Source organism: Telmatherina bonti, assembly GCF_933228915.1.
Source record: "Telmatherina bonti genome assembly, chromosome: 8".
Lineage (NCBI taxonomy): Eukaryota > Metazoa > Chordata > Actinopteri > Atheriniformes > Telmatherinidae > Telmatherina > Telmatherina bonti.
In genome coordinates, this window is record NC_136626.1 from 17,405,894 (window position 1) to 17,423,196 (window position 17,303).

The 17,303-nt window shown below is 41.0% G+C and overlaps 1 protein-coding gene across 1 annotated transcript in view; it reads left to right on the forward strand.

Annotated features, from left to right (window-relative positions):
• The first annotated feature begins 5,767 nt into the window (after positions 1-5,767).
• Positions 5,768-17,303, forward strand: part of ptprsa (protein tyrosine phosphatase receptor type Sa) — a 162,220-nt gene continuing 150,684 nt past the window's right edge. Inside the window, exon 1 of the mRNA XM_079244759.1 lies at positions 5,768-6,069. The gene's annotated coding sequence lies outside the window, so the exon portion shown is untranslated. The remainder of the gene's footprint in view (positions 6,070-17,303) is intronic.

Sequence of the window (17,303 nt, forward strand, 5' to 3'; positions counted from 1 at the left end):
AACACCTTCAGGAAGAAAATAGCATTGATTTAATGCATCAAACTGATGCATGTTTTGATTAAATGCTACTCTTTGACACCTGCTATACTTTGATGCTTTAATATGTCAGTTGTGTTGGGAGATGGGTGAGTTTCTCTGTGTGTACCTGACAAATCCTTCAGGCCCTTTCACCACTGGCTGAGCTTTAAAGACAGTTTCTAAGGAAAAGAGAGCAGTAGCTCTTAAGTGGCTCCTAGGACGTTAGCAGGACAATTAAATAAAGCTCTGCTAATCTTTATAGCTGGCGTCAAGAGGCACCCTGTTCTCTCAGAGCTGTGTTATCCGTAACATGGCACCAGGAGTCTGACAGGCTGGATAATGTGCCCTGTGAGCGGCCACCCCCTCACCACAGTGATGCCTGTACTACACACCTACTGTACTCGCAATAACCCTACATGTACATCAGAAAAAAAGAAGGCAAAAAACACAGAAATGAAATATAATTATTTAATTAAATGCACACCATTTATCTGTAGGCACATATAAAGGAATGTAAATTGACCGCTAGTTTTGTGGTAATGAATTTGACTATGCCAGTGCATGTAGTTTCATGGTATTTTGGAAAGAAAGGTGTACTCCCTATTACACATTCATTCCTGAGATGGTAGAAACCTATGCAGTGTAATGCATGTTTAATATGCTCTTTTTCATTTAATGTTTTGTATCTTTACTTTCTTTGGAACTTCAAAGTGTTCCAAGCTCACGGCACTTGTTCAGCGCAGCCAATTGTTAAGTTCTGATCACAAGTTTTGCTGAGTTTGAGCTCAATGACATACAGACAGAAAAAGAAAAGGTAAACACTTTAGTGCCTTGATTGCAAAACTATCTGCTTAAACCTCAGAGAAGTTCATTGATGAAATTAAACGAGTTGCTGATTTGGCCTAATGTAGAAATAAAAGAGATATTTTAAGGAGTGAGGGGGAGTGTAGAGAGATACTATCTTAGATCTATTAAAACAGTCATTGCTGTGTTGCCCCAGGCCTCAGGTCCTAATCCAGAGGAGTGAGAGTGAATGGTACTGTCGCTCTGGCTTGCCAGACGTACTTAGGTTCTGGTTGAGAGCACAGTGCTGTGTGGGCGAATCTATTCTGTCCTGGGCAGGGCACAGCATAAACATTGCCCAGGGAACGCAGGCAGGCATGCAGGCAGTCAAGCGGACAAGAGAAAAACTATAAGGATGGTTGCCTTTAATTTCCTTTCTATTGACTCCTCTCAACTGTCCAGGGCCTGAGAGCAAAAGGGAGGGAAAGAGAGGACAGGGTGTGCATGGGAGTGGAAATTACCTGTAGTATTATCTTTTTTCCCCAGGCTTCACCAAAGCATGTTTTAACCTACCCTTACCCTCACACTTACTCAGACACGCTCTCACACTCTTTTCTGGTGAATCTGCCATGACAGCTGCGGAGCAACGACTCATTTACTCTCTAACTGTCTTTAAGTGATCTGCGTTTTCTCCATGGCACCGCTGTGCTCTAACCTCCTGACCCTGTGAGTAAACAGAGTACCACTGCTTCCCCCCCACATCCCTTACCCCACCACCACCACCACCACCATCCCCCAGCTTTCACTACCAAATAAGGAAGACTGAGTCGCTGAGAGTCAACAACTCAGTCAGCCAGCCCACTGAGGAGGCCATTAACCAGACAAGAAGCCAGTGAAGAGGTTGGTAAAAAAAAACAAAAAACCCACCTCTGGCATCACTCATCACTTCTTCCCCCTTTGATTCAACCCACTTCTCTTTGGTGTAGACATGCACATGCACTCGTGCCATATTCACAAACACTCGCTGAAAAGCACAAAGTCATTCGCTTGGCACGACATGCACTGTGACCTGAAAGCATCAAAGCCACTCGAATACAGTATACTGTACAATGACAGGCTTTGAAATGAGTTTCAACACACACATTGATAGAAATGCATACAGAGAACACACACACACACACAAATAATAATAACTCAGCATAGATACAAAGAAATATTCATGGGGCAACACACATGCACGCAACATATGCACAAAGTAGTCATACATCACTACACAAAAACACCCGCACTCACAACATAAATTATACACTGTGTTGTTTCTGCAAGGACTGTAAACAATCCAAGAAATGTTTCTGACTTTACTGAAAGATTTATAAAATGCTAAGGCATTACATGTACTTATCTGACTGTAAAAGTGCTTATTATATGTTCCAACAAGCTGGCACAAAACTATATAACACAACTGGGCTTCTGAATTGCTGTTACTAGAACTTGTAATTTTATATAATTTCTGTTAATTCCAGGTCATTTCGGCCAAATAACATTATTTACCTGAAGGCTAGTTTTTCTTTTTCTTTTTTGGTAAATCAATGGGATGTTTTGCAGTTATTGGTAAGGTACTTGATGCCGAATCTGCTGCAGCTAAACTGGATATTTGTTGTATTGCATGACTGTGTTTGTCCAACTTAAATCAGATATGTTAGTTTGATTAAACGTGACTGAAATACCTCTGTATAGTTTTTTTTATTGTACTCAAACTAGCTTTGGTGCTGTGTGCATCATCTGCAATATACATACCAGGTTTTGCCTCAGACATAACAAAGAAGGCAAGTGCACATAAACAGAAGCCAGTAACGCCAAAGAATAATCACAGGGGATAGATTGTTTCTCATTAAAAAGAAACAAATGCTACTACTTCTTTTTAAACTCTTGATACGCTAATAGAAATGCACCAAGGTTGATGGAATAGAAAGGCCAAAAGGTACTGAATGGGCTTTTAAACTAAAAGTTTGTGGTTCGACAGCATTTGAGCCTTCAATGTGTAACTGTATTACTATAAGCTTTCAAGACAATGCGTGACCCCTCTCTGCAGAAAAGTACAGATTAATTCCCTAAATGCAGCTTGAAATTCATTGCATTCCCATCCCTGCTCCTCCCAATGCACCTACCAGGCTCCTATCTCCATTCTCAAACTCCCGTCTATTTCAGTGCTCACTTGTGTATCAAGGTAATGAATTCATAATCTCTCTCAAGCTCTTTGTAGATCTCTATCATGGTGGGAGATAAGGGCAAGCATCATTGCACTCTAATAGCCGTCAGTCTGTCTCTGTTCCTGCTCGCTGTGTGTACATTTGTGAGTACAGTATGTGTGTGTTAATAAAACCTCCCATTGCTACAAACCCTGTGGGACACTGTCCTCCATTTTGGCTTCCAGGAAGAGGGGGGAAAAAAAAAAACGGCACTTGCCCAGAGCATCACTTATCACCAAACTGTTGAAGCTACAAGGCAGCAAATGTCTCTCAGAGAAGAGCATTTAACACTGAGCTCTGGGCCACTTCCTCTCTTTCTTGCAGTGTCTTGTGTGCACTACAAAAAAAAAACAAAAAAAAAACACTTTCCAACCTTGCTGACAAACACTCAGTCACAGGGAAAGTAAATATCTGAGAGGATGAGGCAGTCTTGGAGTAACTAAACTTGTGTCAAAGGGTGGCTCTCGAGGGGTGGCTGGCGCGTGCGTGCGTTTTTAATTGTGTTTTCAGTGGGGTGATAAAATGTCCTCCATTTGAGCACAAGCTGGCAGTAAGTGGGCTGTCGCCTCCAGGGACAGAGTGAGCGATGGCTCGCTGCTATCGGAGGTGATTGTGCCTCAACCCCTAGGGGTGACAAAGATGAACGAAAGGGAGCGGGAAGACAATGCGGACCGAAGCATGGTTCTTTTTATAGTCTCTCGTGGGTTTTAAAACAGGATAGTGGCAAAGGGAAAGTTGCCGACAGGTGTGGAAATCCGAACAGGCTAAACATGAGATGCGTTCAATGTTTTGGTGGCGAATTACTGCCACATACTTTCCATTTTTCTCTTCCTTAAAATGCATCTTGTTGATTGCGAGTAGTTTGACAAGCAGATGTTGTAGTTGTTGTAGTTGAGATCACCTTTGCCTGAAAGCATGGCAGCGGACAGAAGGAAGCTATTAGTTTCAACAAGGTTCACCGGTTGTTTGGGGCATCTTCACACACTACACGCTGTTACGAGATTCAGCAACAACGCACAAACGATTATACACTCTCCCTGGAGCACTTGCCACATCTCCCGCTTGCTGGATTTACATGGCATTTATGAACACTCACAAGGAAAACAAAAAGTGGTCAGGGAGAGCAGAGGAAGAGAGCTCCTAGTGTGGAGGAGTCTCATTATTCTGTTATGGATTGCACATGTCAGGCAGTAAGTGTTCTTTTTATCCATCCGAAGTACTAGCATCGGCCACCGAGCCCATTTCCCTGACCGAGTGAAATTTACCATGTTAAGGCTCATGGCACCAGGGGAATGGTGGTGAGAGCTCTGGGTTGCTGCTTAGATTTACCACCTTGATTAAATAAGGGACTGTAGTGTGAATAAGAGGCCAAGGGAGAAATCCGTGCAACATAAACACATTTCTTTTATCCACTCATGAATTGATTAGACCCTCACCCACCCATAAACACATACACACACACATGCATGCACACCTTTCACATCTCTTTACAGTGTGTTACATGTCACACTGGGTTTTAAACAAAGAGCAGAAAGGGGGCAGTGGAGGATTGCTTGTAGCTCAGGATGGCTTTCTGCCAAAACCCAGCAAGATTGGTCTTTTTAGAAAGGCTTGTTCCCATCCATGAATGCCTGCGAAAGCTGAAAAGTTCACACAAAATATATTACTACTCACCTTACAGTTAGACAGAATAGGCCTTTTATTTGATGCACTGTGCTTCAAAAATTGTAGAACCCTCAGAAGAATGCTTAATTTCATTTCATTTTCTTCAGGTTTCCATCATACACCGTGGTTCTTAATGCTTTGAGAAGGTGCTTTAACTCAGCCGGCTACTGACATTTTTCATCTGAACAGTGGTAGCTGGGCAAAGAGACATAGTCATTTTTTTTCTGCACTGAGGCTACATTTTAAATCTGAGGAAAAAGCCAGTTACTTTTACAACTTGCTGAGCAAGGATGCATTTGGAATTAACTTATGATCTCATTCATAAGAAACCGACCCCAGTTAGCTGCAGACTACTGCTTCATGCTGACCAGCTGCGTTACTGTGGGCTGGTTTGTGTGTCTCCAGTATGTGTCCAGCCTCCCTGCTGGACAATAGTGGACACCAGCTGATAGTCTCAAAACCAACCAATCATAGCAGCTCTTTCTGGAAAGCACTAATATTATTGGATGAAATCATATTCAAATCAGTTTCTGACTTACAGAGAACTGTAAATAGCTGGGAACAGGGAAGTTGCATCTGGAAATGTTAAGTTGTTTTTTTTTCCAGTTTCTTCTTGATATTTTTTTTATTTTTGTTTTTCTTCATTATGCTTCTTCAGGACATTTATTAAGTGACAGATCAGCCACAGTAAGTCGTTGCGTTACAAGCCCCACTGCGTTTTGACATAAGACTAAAGCTGCTTGAACGCACCAACTGGCAGGACGTACAATGGAGGAGAAGTCAAGAGACGAAGTGTATGAAGCGTCATTGAACGCAGCACAAGGATCCGCTTCTTTTTTTTTTTTTTCTCTCTCTCTCTCCCAGCTTTAAAGGGGAGGGAGAAGGGGGGTATTTGACTCCTGTCTCCCCACCCCCAGCTCGTACGAGATGGATTTAGAAAGAAAGGAATCCAAACCTGGTACGCGGAGATAACGAGAGACACCAATAAAGAGATCCACATTTGGAGATCCGCGTGCAGCGGTGTCGCGCACGGATTATTATAGAGTATTTTATTTTTCTTTCTCTGAGGAGCTTCTGGCTTGGAGCGTCTGATCTCGGTGGGGAAAGGAACACAAACTCACCGAGAATAATAGGAGTATTTTAAACTCGGTCTCTCTTTTAAGAAGTGACTCCCTGGCTCTGTTAAAAGTGGAATATAACGTTTTTGTGCAAACAAGAATGCAACGCAACTATGTCTCTTTCTTTTTCCTCTGGGGGAATTGACCACAGCTACACAGAATACGGATTTTAAAACTGTCCCCCCCAAAAACCAACGAGGGGGTAGTCGCAGAAATAGTTTTCTCCCGCGGGTGAAGTAAGTCACTTCTAATTTTCCTCTTCTTGAAAGCATGATATCATATAAGTAACTGATTTAAAACTGTTTATGTGCCATGAAAGTTATAGCATTCGTTTAAGTGTTGCTTCTCTTGGTCCGACGAGACAATAAATCATTGCTGTTCTGCTGTGTTTTACTGGAAAGTTGTTTACTATCATTTCATCCACGTTTTTACTTACATTTGGTAAACACAACCAAGATCTCAGTTAGTGGTTTAGTCTTTTTACTGATACAGTTCTTTTCAGCGCTGGTGCTCTCTAAACCGTGACCCATTGACATATAGAGAAGCACAGTTCAGTCATATTATGTTTAAAATGGTTTAGCATCCCATGTGCAGGACCGAAGCTTTAGGATTGGTTCTTAATAATCAAAAGTTGAAAGAGTTAAAGATTTGGAAACATGCTTTAACCCAGTGCTGGGCCAGAGATGCTGCTTCTGCATGCTAGCAAGTGTGTTCAAAGTATGCTGTGTAGTGGTGAAACTATGAGGCATTTGTTGCTACTGACTTTGGTTCTTCTTTTGTTATACAACAGGTAGTGCCTTCAATTTGTTTAACACGCTTCAAGAAGAATAAGCGCTTTGTCCGTTTTTTTTTTTATTAGCTTTATTTTTTTCCCACTTGCTGGTAATTCTCAGCCTTGAGGAGTAACCTATGTCTTGTGTATGAAAGTTTATCCCACTCCAGGCTATGACTTTCCTTTCTTTATTTATTTTTTTTACCCTCCTTTTAGTTAAAGCAATAAATTTAGTGACTTGCAAAGGATCTTAATTTTATTCCAACAGTTAAGGATAAACCTTCCCCAGGCGATGTAACCCTAACTCAATAGCAGCTGAAGCTCTAAAAAATAATGAATTACTTAAAGTCCAATGACAGTTTTGTGTTGGTAGTAATAGTTAAAAAGGCTAAAAGGCTTGAAATTTAGGAGTGCAGAAATCCCCCCAATCCCCTAAAAAGAAGTGGAATGAACTGAAAGCAGATGCAACACATTGGAAATTATGTATGTTTTGATCTTCTTTTGTGCACAAATTCTACCACAGTGTACATTTCCATGGGTGATTAAAGATCACGTTTTACCTATTTTAACTCATCAGTCTTGTGTACCTGTATTCAATCAGCCTGCTGCCTTGTATAAATAAACTCATTTGTCTTATGATGAAAGTCACATGTTGATTGTCAGTAGCGAGAGGGAGTCTTGTCCTTTAGAGTAATTGGACAACACCTAAATCCAGAGGCTTCACGTCAAGTGTGTTTTGGATTCTTAATGCGTCTTTAATTGAACAATTTATCACCCCTGATCACTGTCAAGCAACTGGGCAAGACGGACAAAAAAAAGAATGGAAATACCAGGGACAAGCTGGTAGGCACAGTTAGCTTAGTGGGACCAGTGTGTCTGTTACAGCAGCATCAGGAAAGTGTGCTTTACTTCATTTTCCTTATTTCTATATGTCTGCCAAAGTCTCAGATAGATTTAGTTCTGACTGGGAAATTTGTAAGCTATGGTAATGCATAGTGGGGAAGGAAGGTGGCATTGAAAACATTACTTATTTGAATTCTTGAGTTATTGAAGTAAACTTGTGGTTTTTTTCTTTTCTTTCTTTTTTTTTTTCTTCCCTCGAGCTCCTTTCCCTGCACTTTGAGGAAAAGCTAATTGAATTGTGCCCCGGATATGATTCCTCTCTTTCACCCCCAAGTATGAATGTCTTGGAGAAATATCTTCCATTTGGGTTTTTAAATTAATTTCCTTTGCAATTACTACTCTGAGGTGTTTTCTTTCATTTCCCCTATCTCAACAGTAGGGTGTATGCTATCCATTTTATTTTTTGACAGGGGAAGTGGAGATTTAAGTATGCCGCAGGCCTATCTGGTTGAATGAGAGCTATTCATTTATGCTTCCTTTTTACTTAGAAAGTTGTCTTTCCGAATATTTTTTTTTTAAAATTTATATGCTATTGACTTTTGAAATATCAAGTCCATTTGTTGACATGTCTTTTAAGGCTGTTCTTTGAAAACCCATTTCTACGCACAAGCAAAGCTCTTGTTACTTAAAAAAGCCTTTTATTATTCAAATCTTTCCAGATGGTGCACCAAAACTGGCAACCAGCAAAACATTTTCAAGTGTCACTATTAGATCTCTGCCATTTAAAGAATTTAAAAAAAAAGCCACATGCTGTTTTTACTGAATTAGTGCAAATATTCTCTTCAAGTTTATTGAAGCACTTTAACAAATATACTTCTTTTCCTAGATTCCATCAATTAGTTGTTTAGGTTCAATGAACTAACTTTTTGGTGTTGTACTTCATATTGTTGTCCAAACAAAATTTCTAAAACACAGTCATGATACCAGATCATTAATCAATACTCCCCTGCCACCCTCATTCCTTATTACACACATTGTGTGCCCTGTTTATTTTAATCATTGCCAAATTAGAAGCATTTTGATGGCATAAAGTGCTTTGCAATTAGTCACATAGTACTTGACATAGAAGTACAGTTAATAATAGGTGTGCTGATATGACTGTTATGGTAAAAGGAAGACATTTTCACTTTGCAGTGGCACTCTTACACGCTCAGCTAATTATGTTTATTCATTTTAATTTGCTCTGATGGCTTAATCAGTGCTCTTCCAATGACACAAGGTGTAATTTATTTTGGCTGTGAAAACGGGAGGAAGCATGCCTTGAGACATTGGGTCACTTGGAAAAGGCTTAGAGACATCGCTATAAATGTAAACGTAATGGAAAGATGTTTTTCAAATAAATAAAGTAATCCATTATAAAAAAATTTTTTGTCATTTTTAGTGTTTTTATTGATCTTTAAACTTGTCTTCTTGGGCATTATAGCAGCAGAAAGATGGTCTGACTTCTGTTTTTTTTTCTAACGGATGTCAAGGAAAATGACGAGCAGAAAAAGTTTTGTACCTTTATGTGTTTGTAGTCTACAAAAATAAGCAATATTGAAGAATTGTAAAAAATTGCAGTTTAAATTAAATCAGCACCAAAATATATCGTAATTGGATCGAACCGTGACGAAAGCGTATTGTCACAGCCCTAACTGAATTTTAGACAGTCTGTACTACCCAGTGGCACTAGCAGGTAGAGCCTATAATTACTTAATAAAAGATTAACAGTAATTATATTTACTCTTTTTTTTTCTGTAATAGTTGCATAAATTTGCAAATGTGTACTAGAATCTGCTGTCTGTTGTCGTAAAAAGGCACCTGCCTTGAAGCTATAGGGTTTAGCTTGCAATTGCAGGCACATGCCAAGGCTAAACTGAGATTTTAAAGAGGTTACTACAATTAGAAGCTGATTGTCCTGCAGAGAGCAGCTGCAGCCAGTAATGCTGGCGATAAACTGCAGGACTCCGATAAAGTATAACTCTGATGAGTTTTCTGAACTCCGTGAGAGGTTCTGTGGATAACGCTTCAAGTTTAGCAGACATTTTCACTGGAATTCACAAGAACTTTGTGAAGAAGTAGCTGCCGATCCGATGTGATTATTACTTCATATAAAACTGGGGGAGTGGGAGGTATTATTGATCAGTACAAGGTAGGGCTGGGCGATATATCGAATATACTCGATATATCGTTGCTAGTCCCCTGTGCGAATATAGAAAATACCTATATTCGAGTATCTTGTTGTCACGCAGTTGTTTTTAGCTGTAGGCGGGGTTTTCTCCCTCCTCCTCGACTCTGCACCGCTTTGCACAGAGAGTTAAAGCAAGCGCACCTCGTTATGTACATAACGTGAGCTACGTGCTACGTCATGAGAGGCAGCATGTAGCCACTTTCTCGCTAAATCTGGTGACTTCTTGTGAAAAGCGACTAGCGACAAATCTAGCAACTTTTACAGGAGTTATTGGAGACTTTTCTGGTGTTTTGGCGACTGACTTTAAAGCACATATTGTAAAGTTATTGTCAGGAACGAGAGTCTCTCCACGTCCTAAAGCTGCAGCTGCAGCCGGAGGAGCAGAGAGGACTCCTGCACGACTCCACATACAGTCACAATGAACAGCCAAATCTGCCACTGATCCCGCTCTGGATTACAGAGTGGGATGTAAATTGCAAAGTTTTTCACGTCACGCAAAAATAATTCATTATATTTTATTACATTCACAGCCTCTGTCACTTACTCACCTCATCCACTGTGTGTGACACAAGCATATTTATCTAGCTCGTCATGTCTCTAGAAAGTACAGAAAGGAGTGGGAATCAAATCCTGAATTAAACACTGGCTGAAGCCGTTTATTGGAGATGATACGAGGGCATTCTACCTGTATTATAAGACTGATTTCTATGCTAAACTCTGCGATTAAAAAAAAAAAATACGACAACTCAAGAAACGTATCCATAAAGCAAAGCCTTATAATAGTTCATCATTTGAAAAGTCCCCCCTAGAGCACCTATTTTCATACGTTGCATTTATTACATCATGCAAAGTCACTTTATTTTGTTTTAAAATGACATGTTTCTGCCACTGCTTTAACTGTTCAATAAATGCGGTTTGCTTCGTTACAATTTCATCCTTTTGGCATGAATGTTTAAAATCAGCATATCTTAATGCAGTATGAACAATTATGTTTTAATGGAGACATCTTACTGATGTGATTGTAAGCACCAAAGCATTAATTCAAGGCTAAGGTAAATATCGAGATATATATCGTATATCATGACATGGCAAAAAATATCAGGATATTACTAAAAGGTCATATCGCCCAGCCCTAGTACTAGGTTATCAAACTGGGGGAGTGGGAGGCATTACTGATCAGTACAAGGTATTTTGTTGAGGATAGCTCACTATGAATTAACAAGTTTAAATTAAAATATTTTGCCAGTATATATAAAGTTTAAAAGAACAAATTTTGCCAAAATCAAATGACTGAACATGGCTTTGGATGTTTAATTAAACCATTTTATATTTCTTTTTTTTTTTTTCCCCTAAAAGTTGAGGTTAATTTCAAAATGTCTCTTTCTGGCCACTGCATCCATTTCAGAAACCTGCAAGGCAGCAGGGTCTCTCATTTTAAATGCACAGTGTCAGTACGTTAAGGCACATTGCATGAAATGTCATAACTTCTATACTTGGTGTACCACAATTTGTCAAGTGCTCAGAGGAAAAAACAAACGTTTCTGTCATGATAATGTAAAACCTAATCATTAGAAATCATTATGAAACTTCCAGAGACTGACTTTTTGTTTCTGGTCCAACATACTCTCTTCAGCTCCAGAGGGTAAAACATGGGATCGGCAGGTGGCAGAGGAGTTATGAACTGCCCACTTGGATCCCTCTGCTGGTTGTTGTGGGTGCCCAGTTCTCAATTTAACTTGGTGAAAGGGAGAAATAGCCATGACCCTTTTGGCAGCACCCAAACACATGCTTCTCCTGAAATGTAAAGGTCAGCACTTTTAGATAAGGAAGGAGGAGGTTTTGATGTGTGATGACACAGGTTGTGAAACAGGGTTCAGATAAGGCAAAGCTGTGATAAAGCGAGTGAACTCAACAGGATTGATCCATCACTGGCTGAGTTGTTGCATCTTGGCCTACTGTCAGGTTGCTTTCAAGTTTGTTCAGCTATTTCCTTTTTTTTGCTTTCTACATTTGTCCTTTCATAGAGTACCCTTTTATCTAAGCTGTGCTTTTCTTTCTTGTTCCTGTGTTTTTTTTCCCCCTTTTTTGTGAGTTTTATTTCAAGAACATTCATTAATTTATTAAAGGTTACTCTCATCTACACAAATCTACTAATCCCAGGCAGACTATCTAGTAATTCTTTTGGGAATTTATTCACCCCCCCCCCAGCCTCCTGTCTATTCCCTTGGTACTTTCAGGTTTTCTTCAGCTCCCTCTGAAGTGACAGTAATCTGCTTTTGCAGATGCATTGGAGACCCCCCTCACTCACTACCCTGAAGGTGTAAGACAGTTGAAGAAACATAGTGTTTAGTTTGTTAAAGCCAGCCAGAGGAAACTACCAGACATTGCACATTCGCCCAAATGTCAATCCATTCGCCTATCCCCCCTGGCCCTGATCCCATCCTCTTTATGAATATGGAGCTGATGTGAACTGGTGTTTCATGGTGAGAAGTAATTAACACCCAGTCTGGGACTGACATCAGATGGGCGTGTCTGGTCCTGTCTGTCTGCATCTCCTCAGGGTGTCGTCTGATGCTTGCCGTTGGGTTGTAGTTATGTTTAGTGTGATTACCAGCTGGCTTCACACAAACTGACGTGCAGAGGTTCCCCTTGGGGCAACTCCTTCTCCTCTTTGCAAACTAGGTGTGGCACGAAGGGCTTCCCTGTGCTTTGGATGTTTGACCCCTTTAAGGTTTAGAAGAATTAACTGCACTGACATTTTTGTGGGAAGGGGAGTTGGAGGGCATAAGGATCCCAACCTTGTGTCTAAAGCTTCAAACACGTTGCATTTAGCTCATCTGAACATACTTCTTTGGACTCCTGCACACTAGACTGTTGAGCCATCTCTGTGGAAATAAGATATCTTCTCTTCATTTTTACACTTTATTGGAAAGGTTTTACAAGCTCAAGTTTGGAATAAAACTATGTCTTATAACACAATAAGAATTTAGACCACTTAAGGCCTCCATGGTTTAGGCTCACACGTCAATTTTTTTAATCCGTGTTATTTCATACAGTGGCAATGTAGAATAGAAACATATTTTATGTTTAAAATGACCACCAAATGACTACAAATGACCAGATCATTGTATGTTACTTTATTCACTCCGACTGTGGTTGTGAGGCTCGGAGACCAAATAAGAGTAAAGGATCAAAGTTTAGTGCATTTGCATTTGGTTATACTGCATCTTCTCCTCATCACACTCCCCAGCATAACTCACAAACTCTGGGAGCAAAAAATGGAGCTGACATCAGTGAAACATTAACACGTTGCCCGCAGTGCTGTGGTAGAAGCAGTTGGCAGCCAAAAAGGATCAGAATTTTATCCAACTCAAAGCGTGTACTGGTTAAATCTCTATCAGAGAAATTAATTAGTTTGTTTATATCTGCTAAATGTTGGTTATCCGATGATGTTTAATGCAACACATAAAAGCCAAGGGAACATGGCTGGGCACCATTCAGTTTACCCCTGCCCACCCCAGTGACCACTGCCACCCATCTGTGCCCTTACCCCTGCCATCACCCTGTCCTTTTGTTCCTGCTCTGTCCATACATGCACATGCTCACCCAAACTTTTGGGACATCTGGTGTGAGGGTGGCCAACGGGGGAGGTAAGCTTTGCGGAAAGAGAAAGGAGGGGGGGAAAGGGGGAGGGAGGAGGCACACTCAGCTGCCCTGAGGGGTGGGGGTGTGTTTGTGAGATGGTGGTCGCAGCGAAACATGTTTAATCGGGATAGTGGGGGTTATTGTCATGGAGCAGAGAGAGGGAAGTTGGGTAGCTAAGGAGGAGTAGGCAGATAATTGATGGATGGAAGTAATTGTGTGTAATGCAAGCACGGAAACACGGGCCTCTGGGAAAGAGCGAGATTGTCTGGGTGAACGAGAGAGCGGGTGAATAGTAGCCACGAAAGGAGAGGGATAAAGAGAGGAGCGAGACTAATGAAAGGAGGGAGTGTGCAAAGCTGGGCCGAGAGAAACGAGAAAAATGGGGAAGGGGGAGGCAGCAGGAGAAGGTGGGGGGGGTGGGGGGGTTAGGGAAGGGGGACCTGCTGTTCTGTTGCATCACTCACCGCTAGCTGGGGTTAAGAAGGAGTAACTACCTGCCTGTTAGGCTGATTGTTCATCCCTATGCATCGGGGGATACATGTCCTGGTTTATGAGAAATGGCGCAGAAACACTATGTGGGCCAGTTAAACACAGAAAATGGCCTCCTGCACATCTCTGGGAATACCAGCTGCACTGCCAGGCTGGTCTTTCTGAGCCACTGACTTTTTTTATGCACATGATGCCACCCCCCCCCCCCCCCCCCCCCCCTTGTTATGCAAGATAGTCGTTATTACAGTAGTTGTTCTCGTTTTTATCATCTCTGTTAGCCATCTTGCTGATTTAGATAACTTATGTAACCGATTCCTGTACCACGACAAAACCCCTCCATTGAAAAGCTCAATGATAAGACTTCCTCAGCCATTACAACCTCAGCAGCCTTTTCAAACAGCACGCTGCCTCATCTTTCAGTTAAATGGAAACAAAGCCAATGTGCTCCAGTCTGGATACACAAATTATAGCGTACCAGTGGCGCATAAAAGAGCCTAGGCAGAGAGAAGGCACCAGAGGCAAAATGCATTGAGTTTCCTCTCACTTTCTCTGTGTGCAACACAAGCTTGTCTCCCAGACGGGGTAGAAAGGTTTGTCAAGCGCATCACAGTGAAGAGAGTAAAACCTCCCCCAGCCCCTGGGAAGATAGAAGGTGACATTTGTATGTAAATGGAGACAGGCACTCGCCACTGTATCCCAGCTGACAGGAAACATAGCGGGCAACATCACGTTTTCTTTTCCTTTTTTTGAAGGTTCCAAATTTACAGCAGTTTTTCTGACTTTGTTTTTCTTTTTCTTTTAGGAGCAATGGATGTAAAAATAATGCATCTTTTATAATGAGGAAATGCCTCTACATTTACCATGAATACACACACCAACAGTAAAGATGCAACTGTCTCTAAAGAACTATGACTGCTCATTATAGATGTGCAACCGAAACCAAGCTAAGCTACACACCACAGCATTGTTTTCCACTGCTGATGAACAAATCAAAGTAGCCAGTCTTTCAGTGATTTCAGTCAGCGATGATGAGGATTATAATTTATGATAAATTAAAGAATAGAAAACATAATCCAAGCGATGAGATGTGGCTCTAACACCTGCTGTAGCTGGACTCCTAATTAACTCCTAAGTCTCCATGTCAGAAGATAATCCTGATTAAAGAGTGATTGAGGTTGAGAGAAGAAGGACAACATGGCAATCAGAAAAGCCAGCCACATTTGGGGAGATTAGTGCCATGAGAGGGTGTGTTGCGGGGGGGGGGATCCCCCTAGTTGCTGTCATGCTTTTGTTTATGGATGAAATCCCTGGCAGAATAGATTTGATATCTTTTCCATCTGTTTTTACCACCGTGGCCACCAGAAAGCTTCACCTTTTTGTTTAATGAGATGTTGAAAGATATTGCAACTTTGAACAGCTGTCGTTGGTGAACAAGCTGACAACACAACAAGAGCTGTAGTTCGAGATTCTGTACAAACCTAAAAGGTCTCCAGTCAAATGTCACTATAATAACAAGTGTTATTCAACAGTGGCGCAAATGTAGCTGAAGAGTCCTTAATGAAAGCCCTTCTTGAATATCAAGAGTGCTGTTTAAATCTTTTCTGCATTAAGTGCAAAATGTAAGAAAATACTTAAATGGCAAAAGGAAAATATCGTCTTTTTAAATATGATTGATGTTTTTAGTTGTTTCTGTAGCTTGATAATGTTGAGACAGAAAGGAGCAGGTAGCCAAGCTCTTTGCCTGATGACAACACATGGGTACTTGAAGAGGAAAAGGGACTTAAGGGACGGGAAGATGTATAATGTATATCTCGATGAATACATAAAAAAAACAGTGCCATCAAACTCAAGGGATATCTCACTCAACAAAAGTGTAAAAAAAAAAAAAAAAAAGAAAAAAAAGACAGAAATATAAATATAGGGTCTTTAGTATGGAAAGATGAAAATCTGTTTGAATTTTATTTTTCTCTCAGTGGCATCCAGAGTGCTTCACCAACAAGTACCATCTACAAATTCTTCACAGTAAATTATTTGAAATAATGCTGTCAGCCGCAAAACTGAAACATAAATGCAAATTTGAACACTTGTGGTCTGACAGTCGGGCTCTCCATCAGCAGCTGAATCAGTTTTGTAGGCCAAGGGATGTGTGGGAGCTAAGAGACAAATCTTACTCCAGTCCCCACCCCTTAAGTCAACCCTTATGACTTTGTCATTTTACCCCAATCTGTAATCCTAACAGGGTGGTGGTCGGGGCTAACAGCATCAAAGGGAATGCAAAAGCAGGTTTGGCATGGGTTTGGAGGGGTGCTGTTTACAGCCCCACTGTACTTGCCCTTGGGTTAGTGTGGTGGAAAATGAGGGATAGACATAAGACAATGAAAGCAGAAATGACAGTGAGAGTTGGACTGTGTGTATGGTCGAAGGAGACATAGGGAACAACAGCAACTGTAGGCAGAAGGGAAATGGAGGCAATTGGTTAGAAACAGGAGGTAGATGGGGAGCAGAGTGTCTCCCATTTTCATGGAAATAAAGGAGCACTAATGAATTTGAACCAATGCCCTCCAGGGATATGCCATAAGGGCAAAAATAGGAAGGAGCAGATTGAGGTTTAGGTTTTTTTTTTTTTTTTTAAACAACAGCCAAACTGTGTTAGTCACACAAGGAAACTCACAATTCCGCAAACACTAAGATGGCTGTTGCCTGTTTTGCCAATTGCCGCAGCAGAAGCTTGTGCCAGGGCTCAGAGAGGGTTGGATGCCAGCAGAGATGTGTCTAACTGGCCAAGCTTGAACCACTCCGTTTGCCAACAAGATCATTTATCTGCTCATCTAACTTTATTTAACGCATTAGAACATCACTCTGTGTGGATGCACTTATTTTGATGCCACAGTATTTTGCACAGTATATTGATTAAATTGTTGAATTAACAACTTTTAAGTGAGGAACTGTTATAAATTAGTTATGAGTGATGAGAATTCACAGTCATTTAATGAAGAATATTTACTAAATGACTGACGAGTTGCATTGTGTTTAGTTCTCACTGTGCAGTTACTGCTTGCAGTGTCTTGGTCAATCCTTAAACAAGTCCAGGAAGGCTTGGTACACCAGTGACTCTAAGTTTGCATGGGGTCTTCACCTACATGCCTTACCACATGGAGAGACTAACGGCTGCCTGTGGCATCTGCACCAATGTGGAGGTAATGGTCTGGCTCTTAGACTGTGAGCCTTGCCAGTAAATAATAAAGTGGGCCCCTCTGTTGTAAATCACAGAGGGATCTTGTTTGTCTGATGCCTTGTGGGAAAATGGCTTCGGAGTATGTGCTATGAAAGGCAGTCTAGCTTTAGCATAGCCAGACAATAAGAGAATGAAAGCAGCGTCGAACATGATGGATAGTGGCCTTTGCCTGTTTGTGTCATATGTGATCTGAATATTAAAAGGGAATTGAGGTGATAAGACATGTATATGTATGTATATATATATATATATATGT